Consider the following 11795-nt stretch of genomic DNA (forward strand, 5'->3'; position numbering starts at 1 on the left):
GGATTGGCATCCAAGGCTGATAAAGACGTCCACAGCAAGGAGCTGTAAAAATAGATGTCAACTTCAACTAAGCATCTGTGTTCAGTTGAGGATCAAACTGAAAAAGTGAAGCCTGAGAGGAAATGTATAGGAACAGTGACCATTAGTGAGCTAAGTGGAAAGGGGGTGACTTCTGGAAAGAAAGTTGAAAATTAATAACTTGTGTAAGGATCAGGGTATGGTGGCCAGATGTGAGACCGGATGAAGAGCATGAAGGATCTTGAGGGCTGGAGTGTTAGCAAGATGGGATGCATCCAACATCCATCAGCAGACATCTGTGAAGCTAGTAGAAAGGTCTCTATACTAGGAAATCTGACCTTTGAGTGTATCCTAAAATAAAACTTGAAAACCTTCACACATTGCTAAGTCTGCTGTGAAGTATAGCCACAACCAATGTAATGTGAAAGAAGATAGGGATACAGAACATAATATATATCTAGGATGATGCAATGATGAAAGCATCTGAAAGTGTCATCCACATTCCAGCAGAAGATTTGTTGCTAACACTATTGCTAATAACATCACGTTGCTTCTAAAGTTGCAGGCCTACATCCCTATCGTGAAATTTTCTGTTTTATTAAATGCGTTTAGTGTGACGTCTATACTAGTTTATTAATCCTCTTTTTTCTTTAAGACAGTGTAAATTAAAATACGGTTTTTAAAAAAACTTAAAAAGAGAGATAACCAACCAGTCTTCGCATTTGTTGACCAAGTGCTTTGATGGGGTGAATAGACAATCTACTTGACAAAATGCAGTCCATATATGCCATTTTAAAATCTATATTTATTCTCAGTGCTAATCACTTCCCTCCACACATGCAAGTCTATGCATGTTCCCAATGAGATCTTTCCTGACACATTTCTTTGCCTGTCGAAAATAAACTCGCTCCCTTTCACTTCTCAGATTCCGTGCACTCTCTAGGATGCTGCTAAAATACTACTTCATTAAACTTTCCTAAGTACTACTACATCTCACTGTAACGGGGCCTTTTCTTTCCTTCAAGTTTTATTTTTGTTACTTTGCTTTGTGAGTTAGACCTAGAAAATCTAGGTTAGAATTATGCACAAAGTAGGATGTCTGTTTTTGAAAAAGCATTGATTTGAACCATTAAGAATGTGCTTGATCAAGCTGAACTTAATAATGGAGGAACAGATCTAGTCGCATTCCCTATAATTTGGTAAAGGGAATTTCATTGATTTAGAAACCCTGCTGATGCTCTGCTTAGGTATGGGAAATTACAACTAATTGACATTGAGAAGTTAATATTGAAAATATAAGATTTTCCAAATTACAAAAGAGATATTAAAAATAATTATGCCTAATTAACATATCAGATTTTCCATTAGTATATCTCATGACTTCAGAGTCAAATTACTAATGTTCACAGGCAATACATGTTAGAAAAACCTCAAAAGGGGCCGGGCGCGGTGGCTCAAGCCTGTGATCCCAGCACTTTGGGAGGCCGAGACGGGCGGATCACGAGGTCAGAAGATCGAGACCATCCTGGCTAACACGGTGAAACCCCGTCTCTACTAAATAAAATACAAAAAAAACTAGCCGGGCGTGGTGGCGGGCGCCTGTAGTCCCAGCTACTCGGGAGGCTGAGGCGGGAGAATGGCGTAAACCCGGGAGGAGGAGCTTGCAGTGAGCTGAGATCCAGCCACTGCACTCCAGCCTGGGCGACAGAGCCAGATTCCGTATTAAAAAAAAAAAAGGGGGGCGGAGCAAGATGGCCGAATAGAAACAGCTCCAGTCTTCAACTCCCAGTGCGAGCGACACAGAAGACCGATGATTTCGGCATTTTCAACTGAGGTACTGGGTTCATCTCACTGGGGAGTGCCAGACGATCCGTGCTGGTCAGCTGCTGCAGCCCGACCAGCGAGAGCTGAAGCAGTGCGGGGCATTGCCTCACCTGGGAAGCGCAAGGGGGAAGGGAATCCCTTTTCCTAGCCAGGGGAACTGAGACACACAACACCTGGAAAATTGGGTAACTCCCATCCCAATACTGCGCTTTAAGCAAACAGGCACACCAGGAGATCATATCCCACACCTGGCCTGGAGGGTCCCACACCCAGGGAGCCTCCCTCATTGCTAGCACAGCAGTCTGTGATCTACCGGCAAGGCAGCAGCGAGGCTGGGGGAGGAGCGCCCGCCATTGCTGAGGCTTAAGTAGGTAAACAAAGCTGCTGGGAAGCTCGAACTGGGCGGAGCTCACAGCAGCTCAAGGAAACTTGCCTGTCTCTGTAGACTCCACCTCTGGGGACAGGGCACAGTAAAAAATAAACAGCAGAAGCCTCTGCAGACGCAAACGACTCTGTCTGACAGCTTTGAAGAGAGCAGTGGATCTCCCAACACGGAGGTTGAAATCTGAGAAGGGACAGACTCCCTGCTCAAGTGGGTCCCTGACCCCTGAGTAGCCTAACTGGGAGACATCCCCCACTAGGGGCAGTCTGACACCCCACACCTCACAGGGTGGAGTACACCAGTGAGAGGAAGCTTCCAAAGCAAGAATCAGACAGGTACACTCGCTGTTCAGAAATATTCTATCTTCTGCAGCCTCTGCTGCTGATACCCAGGCAAACAGGTTCTGGAATGGACCTCAAGCAATCTCCAGCAGACCTACAGCTGAGGGTCCTGACTGTTAGAAGGAAAACTATCAAACAGGAAGGACACCTACACCAAAACCCCATCAGTACATCACCATCATCAAAGACCAGAGGCAGATAAAACCACAAAGATGGGGAAAAAGCAGGGCAGAAAAGCTGGAAATTCAAAAAATAAGAGTGCATCTCCCCCGGAAAAGGAGCGCAGCTCATCGCCAGCAATGGATCAAAGCTGGACGGAGAATGACTTTGACGAGATGAGAGAAGAAGGCTTCAGTCCATCAAATTTCTCAGAGCTAAAGGAGGAATTACGTACCCAGCGCAAAGAAACTAAAAATCTTGAAAAAAAAGTGGAAGAATTGACGGCTAGAGTAATTAATGCAGAGAAGGTCCTAAACGAAATGAAAGAGATGAAAACCATGACACAAGAAATACGTGACAAATGCACAAGCTTCAGTAACCGACTCGATCAACTGGAAGAAAGAGTTTCAGCGATTGAGGATCAAATGAATGAAATGAAGCGAGAAGAGAAACCAAAAGAAAAAAGAAGAAAAAGAAATGAACAAAGCCTGCAAGAAGTATGGGATTATGTAAAAAGACCAAATCTACGTCTGATTGGGGTGCCTGAAAGTGAGGGGGAAAATGGGACCAAGTTGGAAAACACTCTTCAGGATATCATCCAGGAGAACTTCCCCAACCTAGTAGGGCAGGCCAACATTCAAATCCAGGAAATACAGAGAACGCCACAAAGATACTCCTCGAGAAGAGCAACTCCAAGACACATAATTGCCAGATTCACCAAAGTTGAAATGAAGGAAAAAATCTTAAGGGCAGCCAGAGAGAAAGGTCGGGTTACCCACAAAGGGAAGCCCATCAGACTAACAGCAGATCTCTCGGCAGAAACTCTACAAGCCAGAAGAGAGTGGGGGCCAATATTCAACATTCTTAAAGAAAAGATTTTAAACCCAGAATTTCATATCCAGCCAAACTAAGTTTCATAAGTGAAGGAGAAATAAAATCCTTTACAGATAAGCAAATGCTTAGAGATTTTGTCACCACTAGGCCTGCCTTACAAGAGACCCTGAAGGAAGCACTAAACATGGAAAGGAACAACCGGTACCAGCCATTGCAAAAACATGCCAAAATGTAAAGACCATCGAGGCTAGGAAGAAACTGCATCAACTAACGGGCAAAATAACCAGTTAATATCATAATGGCAGGATCAAGTTCACACATAACAATCTTAACCTTAAATGTAAATGGACTAAATGCTCCAATTAAAAGACACAGACTGGCAAACTGGATAAAGAGTCAAGACCCATCAGTCTGCTGTATTCAGGAGACCCATCTCACACGCAGAGACATACATAGGCTCAAAATAAAGGGATGGAGGAAGATTTACCAAGCAAATGGAGAACAAAAAAAAGCGGGGGTTGCAATCCTAGTCTCTGATAAAACAGACTTTAAACCATCAAAGATCAAAAGAGACAAAGAAGGCCATTACATAATGGTAAAAGGATCAATTCAACAGGAAGAGCTAACTATCCTAAATATATATGCACCCAATACAGGAGCACCCAGATTCATAAAGCAAGTCCTTAGAGACTTACAAAGAGACTTAGACTCCCAGACAATAATAATGGGAGACTTCAACCCTCCACTGTCAACATTAGACAGATCAACGAGACAGAAAGTTAACAAGGATATCCAGGAATTGAACTCATCTCTGCAGCAAGCAGACCTAATAGACATCTATAGAACTCTCCACCCCAAATCAACAGAATATACATTCTTCTCAGCACCACATCGTACTTACTCCAAAATTGACCATATAATTGGAAGTAAAGCACTCCTCAGCAAATGTACAAGAACAGAAATTATAACAAACTGTCTCTCAGACCACAGTGCAATCAAACTAGAACTCAGGACTAAGAAACTCAATCAAAACCGCTCAACTACATGGAAACTGAACAACCTGCTCCTGAATGACTACTGGGTACATAACGAAATGAAGGCAGAAATAAAGATGTTCTTTGAAACCAATGAGAACAAAGATACAACATACCAGAATCTCTGGGACACATTTAAAGCAGTGTGCAGAGGGAAATTTATAGCACTAAATGCCCACAAGAGAAAGCAGGAAAGATCAAAAATTGACACTCTAACATCGCAATTAAAAGAACTAGAGAAGCAAGAGCAAACACATTCCAAAGCTAGCAGAAGGCAAGAAATAACTAAGATCAGAGCAGAACTGAAGGAGATAGAGACACAAAAAACCCTCCAAAAAATCAATGAATCCAGGAGTTGGTTTTTTGAAAAGATCAACAAAATTGACAGACCACTAGCAAGACTAATAAAGAAGAAAAGAGAGAAGAATCAAATCGATGCAATTAAAAATGATAAAGGGGATATCACCACCGACCCCACAGAAATACAAACTACCATCAGAGAATACCATAAACACCTCTACGCAAATAAACTGGAAAATCTAGAAGAAATGGATAATTTCCTGGACACTTACACTCTTCCAAGACTAAACCAGGAAGAAGTTGAATCCCTGAATAGACCAATAGCAGGCTCTGAAATTGAGGCAATAATTAATAGCCTACCAACCAAAAAAAGTCAAGGACCAGATGGATTCACAGCTGAATTCTACCAGAGGTACAAGGAGGAGTTGGTACCATTCCTTCTGAAACTATTCCAATCAATAGAAAAAGAGGGAATCCTCCCTAACTCATTTTATGAGGCCAACATCATCCTGATACCAAAGCCTGGCAGAGACACAACAAAAAAAGAGAATTTTAGACCAATATCCCTGATGAACATCGATGCAAAAATCCTCAATAAAATACTGGCAAACCGGATTCAGCAACACATCAAAAAGCTTATCCACCATGATTAAGTGGGCTTCATCCCTGGGATGCAAGGCTGGTTCAACATTTGCAAATCAATAAACATAATCCAGCATATAAACAGAACCAAAGACAAGAACCACATGATTATCTCAATAGATGCAGAAAAGGCTTTTGACAAAATTCAACAGCCCTTCATGCTAAAAACGCTCAATAAATTCGGTATTGATGGAACGTACCCCAAAATAATAAGAGCTATTTATGACAAACCCACAGCCAATATCATACTGAATGGGCAAAAACTGGAAAAATTCCCTTTGAAAACTGGCACAAGACAGGGATGCCCTCTCTCACCACTCCTATTCAACATAGTGTTGGAAGTTCTGGCTAGGGCAATTAGGCAAGAGAAAGAAATCAGGGGTATTCAGTTAGGAAAAGAAGAAGTCAAATTGTCCCTGTTTGCAGATGACATGATTGTATATTTAGAAAACCCCATTGTCTCAGCCCAAAATCTCCTTAAGCTGATAAGCAACTTCAGCAAAGTCTCAGGATACAAAATTAATGTGCAAAAATCACAAGCATTCTTATACACCAGTAACAGACAAACAGAGAGCCAAATCAGGAATGAACTTCCATTCACAATTGCTTCAAAGAGAATAAAATACCTAGGAATCCAACTTACAAGGGATGTAAAGGACCTCTTCAAGGAGAACTACAAACCACTGCTCAGTGAAATAAAAGAGGACACAAACAAATGGAAGAACATACCATGCTCATGGATAGGAAGAATCAATATCGTGAAAATGGCCATACTGCCCAAGGTAATTTATAGATTCAATGCCATCCCCATCAAGCTACCAATGAGTTTCTTCACAGAATTGGAAAAAACTGCTTTAAAGTTCATATGGAACCAAAAAAGAGCCCGCATCTCCAAGACCATCCTAAGTCAAAAGAACAAAGCTGGAGGCATCACGCTACCTGACTTCAAACTATACTACAAGGCTACAGTAACCAAAACAGCATGGTACTGGTACCAAAACAGAGATATAGACCAATGGAACAGAACAGAGTCCTCAGAAATAATACCACACATCTACAGCCATCTGATCTTTGACAAACCTGAGAGAAACAAGAAATGGGGAAAGGATTCCCTATTTAATAAATGGTGCTGGGAAAATTGGCTAGCCATAAGTAGAAAGCTGAAACTGGATCCTTTCCTTACTCCTTATACGAAAATTAATTCAAGATGGATTAGAGACTTAAATGTTAGACCTAATACCATAAAAATCCTAGAGGAAAACCTAGGTAGTACCATTCAGGACATAGGCATGGGCAAAGACTTCATGTCTAAAACACCAAAAGCAACGGCAGCAAAAGCCAAAATTGACAAATGGGATCTCATTAAACTAAAGAGCTTCTGCACAGCAAAAGAAACTACCATCAGAGTGAACAGGCAACCTACAGAATGGGAAAAAATTTTTGCAATCTACTCATCTGACAAAGGGCTAATATCCAGAACCTACAAAGAACTCAAACAAATTTACAAGAAAAAAACAAACAACCCCATCAAAAAGTGGGCAAAGGATCTGAACAGACATTTCTCAAAAGAAGACATTCATACAGCCAACAAACACATGAGAAAATGCTCATCATCACTGGTCATCAGAGAAATGCAAATCAAAACCACAATGAGATACCATCTCACACCAGTTAGAATGGCAATCATTAAAAAGTCAGGAAACAACAGGTGCTGGAGAGGATGTGGAGAAATAGGAACGCTTTTACACTGTTGGTGGGATTGTAAACTAGTTCAACCATTATGGAAAACAGTATGACGATTCCTCAAGGATCTAGAACTAGATGTACCATATGACCCAGCCATCCCATTACTGGGTATATACCCAAAGGATTATAAATCATGCTGCTATAAAGACACATGCACACGTATGTTTATTGCAGCACTATTCACAATAGCAAAGACTTGGAATCAACCCAAATGTCCATCAGTGACAGATTGGATTAAGAAAATGTGGCACATATACACCATGGAATACTATGCAGCCATCAAAAAGGATGAGTTTGTGTCCTTTGTAGGGACATGGATGCAGCTGGAAACCATCATTCTTAGCAAACTATCACAAGAACTGAAAACCAAACACGGCTTGTTCTCACTCATAGGTGGGAACTGAACAATGAGATCACTTGGACTCAGGAAGGGGAACATCACACACCGGGGCCTATCATGGGGAGGGGAGAGGAGGGAGGGATTGTATTGGGAGTTATACCTGAAGTAAATGACGAGTTGATGGGTGCAGCACACCAACATGGCACAAGTATACATATGTAACAAACCTGCACGTTATGCACATGTACCCTACAACTTAAAGTATAATAATAATAAATAAATTAAAAAAAAAAAACTTCAAAAGGAATTTTCTGAATATTTAAGAAACAAAGGTAATTCAGATCATGTATAAAATTATCCCTATCTATTGAACAGCCTTCTCAGTCCATGCTCACTTTTTTCTTTTCTGTCATTAAGCTTTCTAATAAAAATAAAAATATATATATGGGAAAAATTAAAGTATGAGAGTTCATAAATCTTGCTGTTTATTCATTCGGCTTTAGATCAGTTTTTTCGCCAGTGTCTTCTCTTCTTTTTCCCCACTTCCTAACTGTTTTTCTCAATGCTAATGAATCCTGTGCCCACTGTTGGCTTCTTTGCAATGAAAGTCATCTGGAAAATGCCATTTATTTTAAATGAAACTCTTAGCCAGTCTTTCCATAGGCAGTTGATCACAGGAGATAAGCGGCTCATAGGTTAAATGAGAAATCATAGAATTGTTCTATTTACGGCACCTACATTCTCTCTCTCTTGCAGCTGCCACCTAGGATTTAACAGTTAATAATTACTTGTGGAGGAGAAGTTCATTTCTCATAACGACAGAAGCCTAGTCTTATGATTAATAACAAGCTTCCTTGTTATTATGACATTGGCCATTTAAGATACTTAGGTATTAGGTGGATTTACATTTCTGGAAAGTTAAAGAAATTCTACTTTACTTTCTTTTGCTCTTAGAAATGACATGAATGGGTGAGGAAAAGTGCTTGCTTCTTATTTAAATTTCAAATAAGAATTTCATGAAGAAGGATTAAATAGCTTTACTTATAAAATAGCTGTCTATTTTTAAATAAAAACGTAAATCAGATATAAAGTTTAATATAATAAACAAATCTAAAAAGTCAAATTACACTATCTGCTTTCTAACAAAATTCTCCTTTCCTGTCCTTTCCTGTCAACTTCCCTTGTGTTTACATTCATATTTTCACTTAACTCTTATAGAGCCACTTTTTCAGTTTTAGATGGATTTTATTGTCTTCCCAATACAAAAGTTAAAGGTCTAAGTCTTATATACATGTACCTGCAAAATCAATGCACGCGCACGTGCACACACGCGCACACACACACACACACTTCATTCCCTCTACCTCCAGGGAGTTATAGCCTATGTTGTTGTTGGTAAGTCATTGGCTATGATATTAAGACTGAATATTTTTCACAGCTTTGGCAAATAACATACTAGAATTACATTTCTTTTTACATATTTTAACTTAGATAACTATCTATGTTTTCCTTTACTTTAATTATTATTTTTTAGACCACCTGGGGAAAAATGCATTTACATATTTTCAAATAATTCAATAATTAATTTGTGGAATTTTTTTCTGGAACCAACCATTCTTTTCTACCAGTCTTTACTGGGGACTCTCTAGATCGACTGTCCTGGTGTTCTCCTTAATCTTCCCTTCACCATTGTCCTGGGCAGCCCGTCATCCTCTCCTGTGTTCCATGTCTCCTTTCTGGATGTGATTTCTCTTCTTGCTTACTCCTGTGGGTGGCTGGGATAGGGAGAGGAAGGATAGGCATTCTTCAGTAGCTCACAAGATGTTAATTTTTAGATTTCTATATAGGTTTGCAAATGTTTTCTTTCCATATAAAGTTTATATGGTAATTGATTTCTTTATGGGAAGTAATTTCCCCTCATGATTTTAAGGACTTCATTCACTCCATTGTCTTCTGGTTTCCAATATTTCTATTGAAAAGCCTGATATCAATCAAATTAGCAATACTCTCTATAGGATTTTCGGAGTTTGTCCCTTTTCTAGAAGATTTTGGATTTTTTTTTATTCCTTGTGTTCTGAAATTCCGTACTGCTATGCTGTAACACAAGTGATGTTTTGTTTCATTTTGTTTTTCTTCTTTTTTTTTCATGAAAAGAATAAAAAGATATGTAAGTCATAGCATCCTATTCTCAGGCCAATACTTCAAGTGCATTTGCTCTGTAAACCCTCACCACTCATCCTTCAACCTCTCAGGGGCTCAGCCCTCTGGGATGCCTTAGCATCCTCCTAAAATAACATTCAACAGAATACAGCTTGCATGTCACGGTGGACATATAGTTCCCTTCCAAATTCCTTCATGTTTCTTGTCTCTCTGTATCTCATCTCCTCACCTGATAAAACACAGTTCACAGTGACACAGTTCATCTTGTTGTGCTGTGATTCACAGCCCTCCAATGGCTACTCCATGTAGCCCAGCCATCCTGTTTCATTTTTCCCAGAGAAGACATTTTCTTTTCCTCTCTTCTCAAATGCTTTGGTAGGATCCTTCTCATGTTATTTATACTGAACTTCATGGAGTGTGCCCATCTTTACACACACATTTTCAGTTCTGATTTATTTTCTTCTATGATTTCTTAGACAACTCCTCGCTTACTGTTTTCATTTCCCTTCTCCCAGCCTCCCATTATTTGGATATTCAGTCTCCTGAGTTGATTCTTTCTCATATCTCCACTCTTCGTCTTCTCATTGTCTTCTTTATTTTCTAATTTTAGGAGACTTCCTTAGCTTTATCTTTTTCTATCCAATTTTAAATTACTCTGCTGTAATTTTAATTTTCAATCTCTCCTTTTGAGTGTTATGAATTGAGATAGATAGATAGACAGATAGATAAATAGATAGATAGATATAGAAGCTTCTTCTGTCATAGATGAAGTATCTTATCTAATCAATACATTTAGTATTTTGTTCTTTGTTTTCTTTTTTAAGTTTCATCTCATTTTCTGTTTCCTCTGGAATGCTTTTCGTTCTCATTGTTTGTTTTTGTCCCTCCCTGACTTTATGTTAGAAATGTTTCCTAATATCTTGTAATTACTGCACATTCTTGGATATTAATTAAAGAATTGCTAAGAAACATGCATACATAAAATGTGTGCATGTTTGGACTGGTCAAAGGTTGGTTTTTACCATGGTGTAGTTAGGCAAAGACAATGTTGTTTTGTTGAGGGAAATACAAATTATTAGTGTATTTTGAGTATTTTCTTTTGTGACAATTAATTACCCCTGAGTGGAAACTTCTGCTCTATTTCCTGGCAGCTGTAGTCTGGCTTCCACTATCCCCAGAAGCAATCAGGAGGGTTAAAGTTGTCATCATTATATATGCAGATGTTCACCTTTTTCCCTAATTTGTTCTTGTGCTGGTGTGTCAAAGTCCAGAAGTTTTAAAATTTAAATTCCTGAGAAAATCACATCCCCCTTTTCTGCCAGTGTGGGAAAAGAGAGGCTACATGGCTGCTGATGGCTTGAAAAGGAGCCTAATATTCCTTCTTAAAGACAACCTTCCCCTCTGCAAGGACTGGTCAGCACCCTGAACCTGTACCTGGTGCATCTGATTCGGAAGTCTCACTAAACTTCTGGAAGAGGATCCAGCTCGCTTCCTACTTCCTTTCCCTGTAACTTTTCCCTAGTTTTCCAAGAGAGATTTGTATCATTCGTCTGGTTTACCGTCCCCCAGGGCTGTAGTCTTCTCCATATGCATTTCTTTTCCCTGAGAACTTAACCCCTTATTGCTTTCAGTAGAGATTTGAGGAAAAACAGACATAAACATATGATGAGTTCGAGCTACTGTGTTTAACCACAGGCATATATATTCATATATCCCCTCATTTTATTTATGAAGTAAAATTGGTTCCTGGCCCTCGACCAGCATTGAGTTGGCCCATAAAGTTTAACTGGCTCTGCCTGTGACCATTAGAACCAAGATGCCGCCGGGCGCGGTGGCTCACGCCTGTAATCCCAGCACTTTGGGAGGCCGAGGCGGGCGGATCACAAGGTCAGGAGATCGAGACCACGGTGAAATCCCGTCTCTACTAAAAATACAAAAAAAGCCGGGCGCGGTGGTGGGCGCCTGTAGTCCCAGCTACTCAAGAGGCTGAGGCAGGAGAATGGCGTGAACCCGGG

Source organism: Papio anubis, chromosome 4 (genome assembly GCF_008728515.1).
Source record: "Papio anubis isolate 15944 chromosome 4, Panubis1.0, whole genome shotgun sequence".
Lineage (NCBI taxonomy): Eukaryota > Metazoa > Chordata > Mammalia > Primates > Cercopithecidae > Papio > Papio anubis.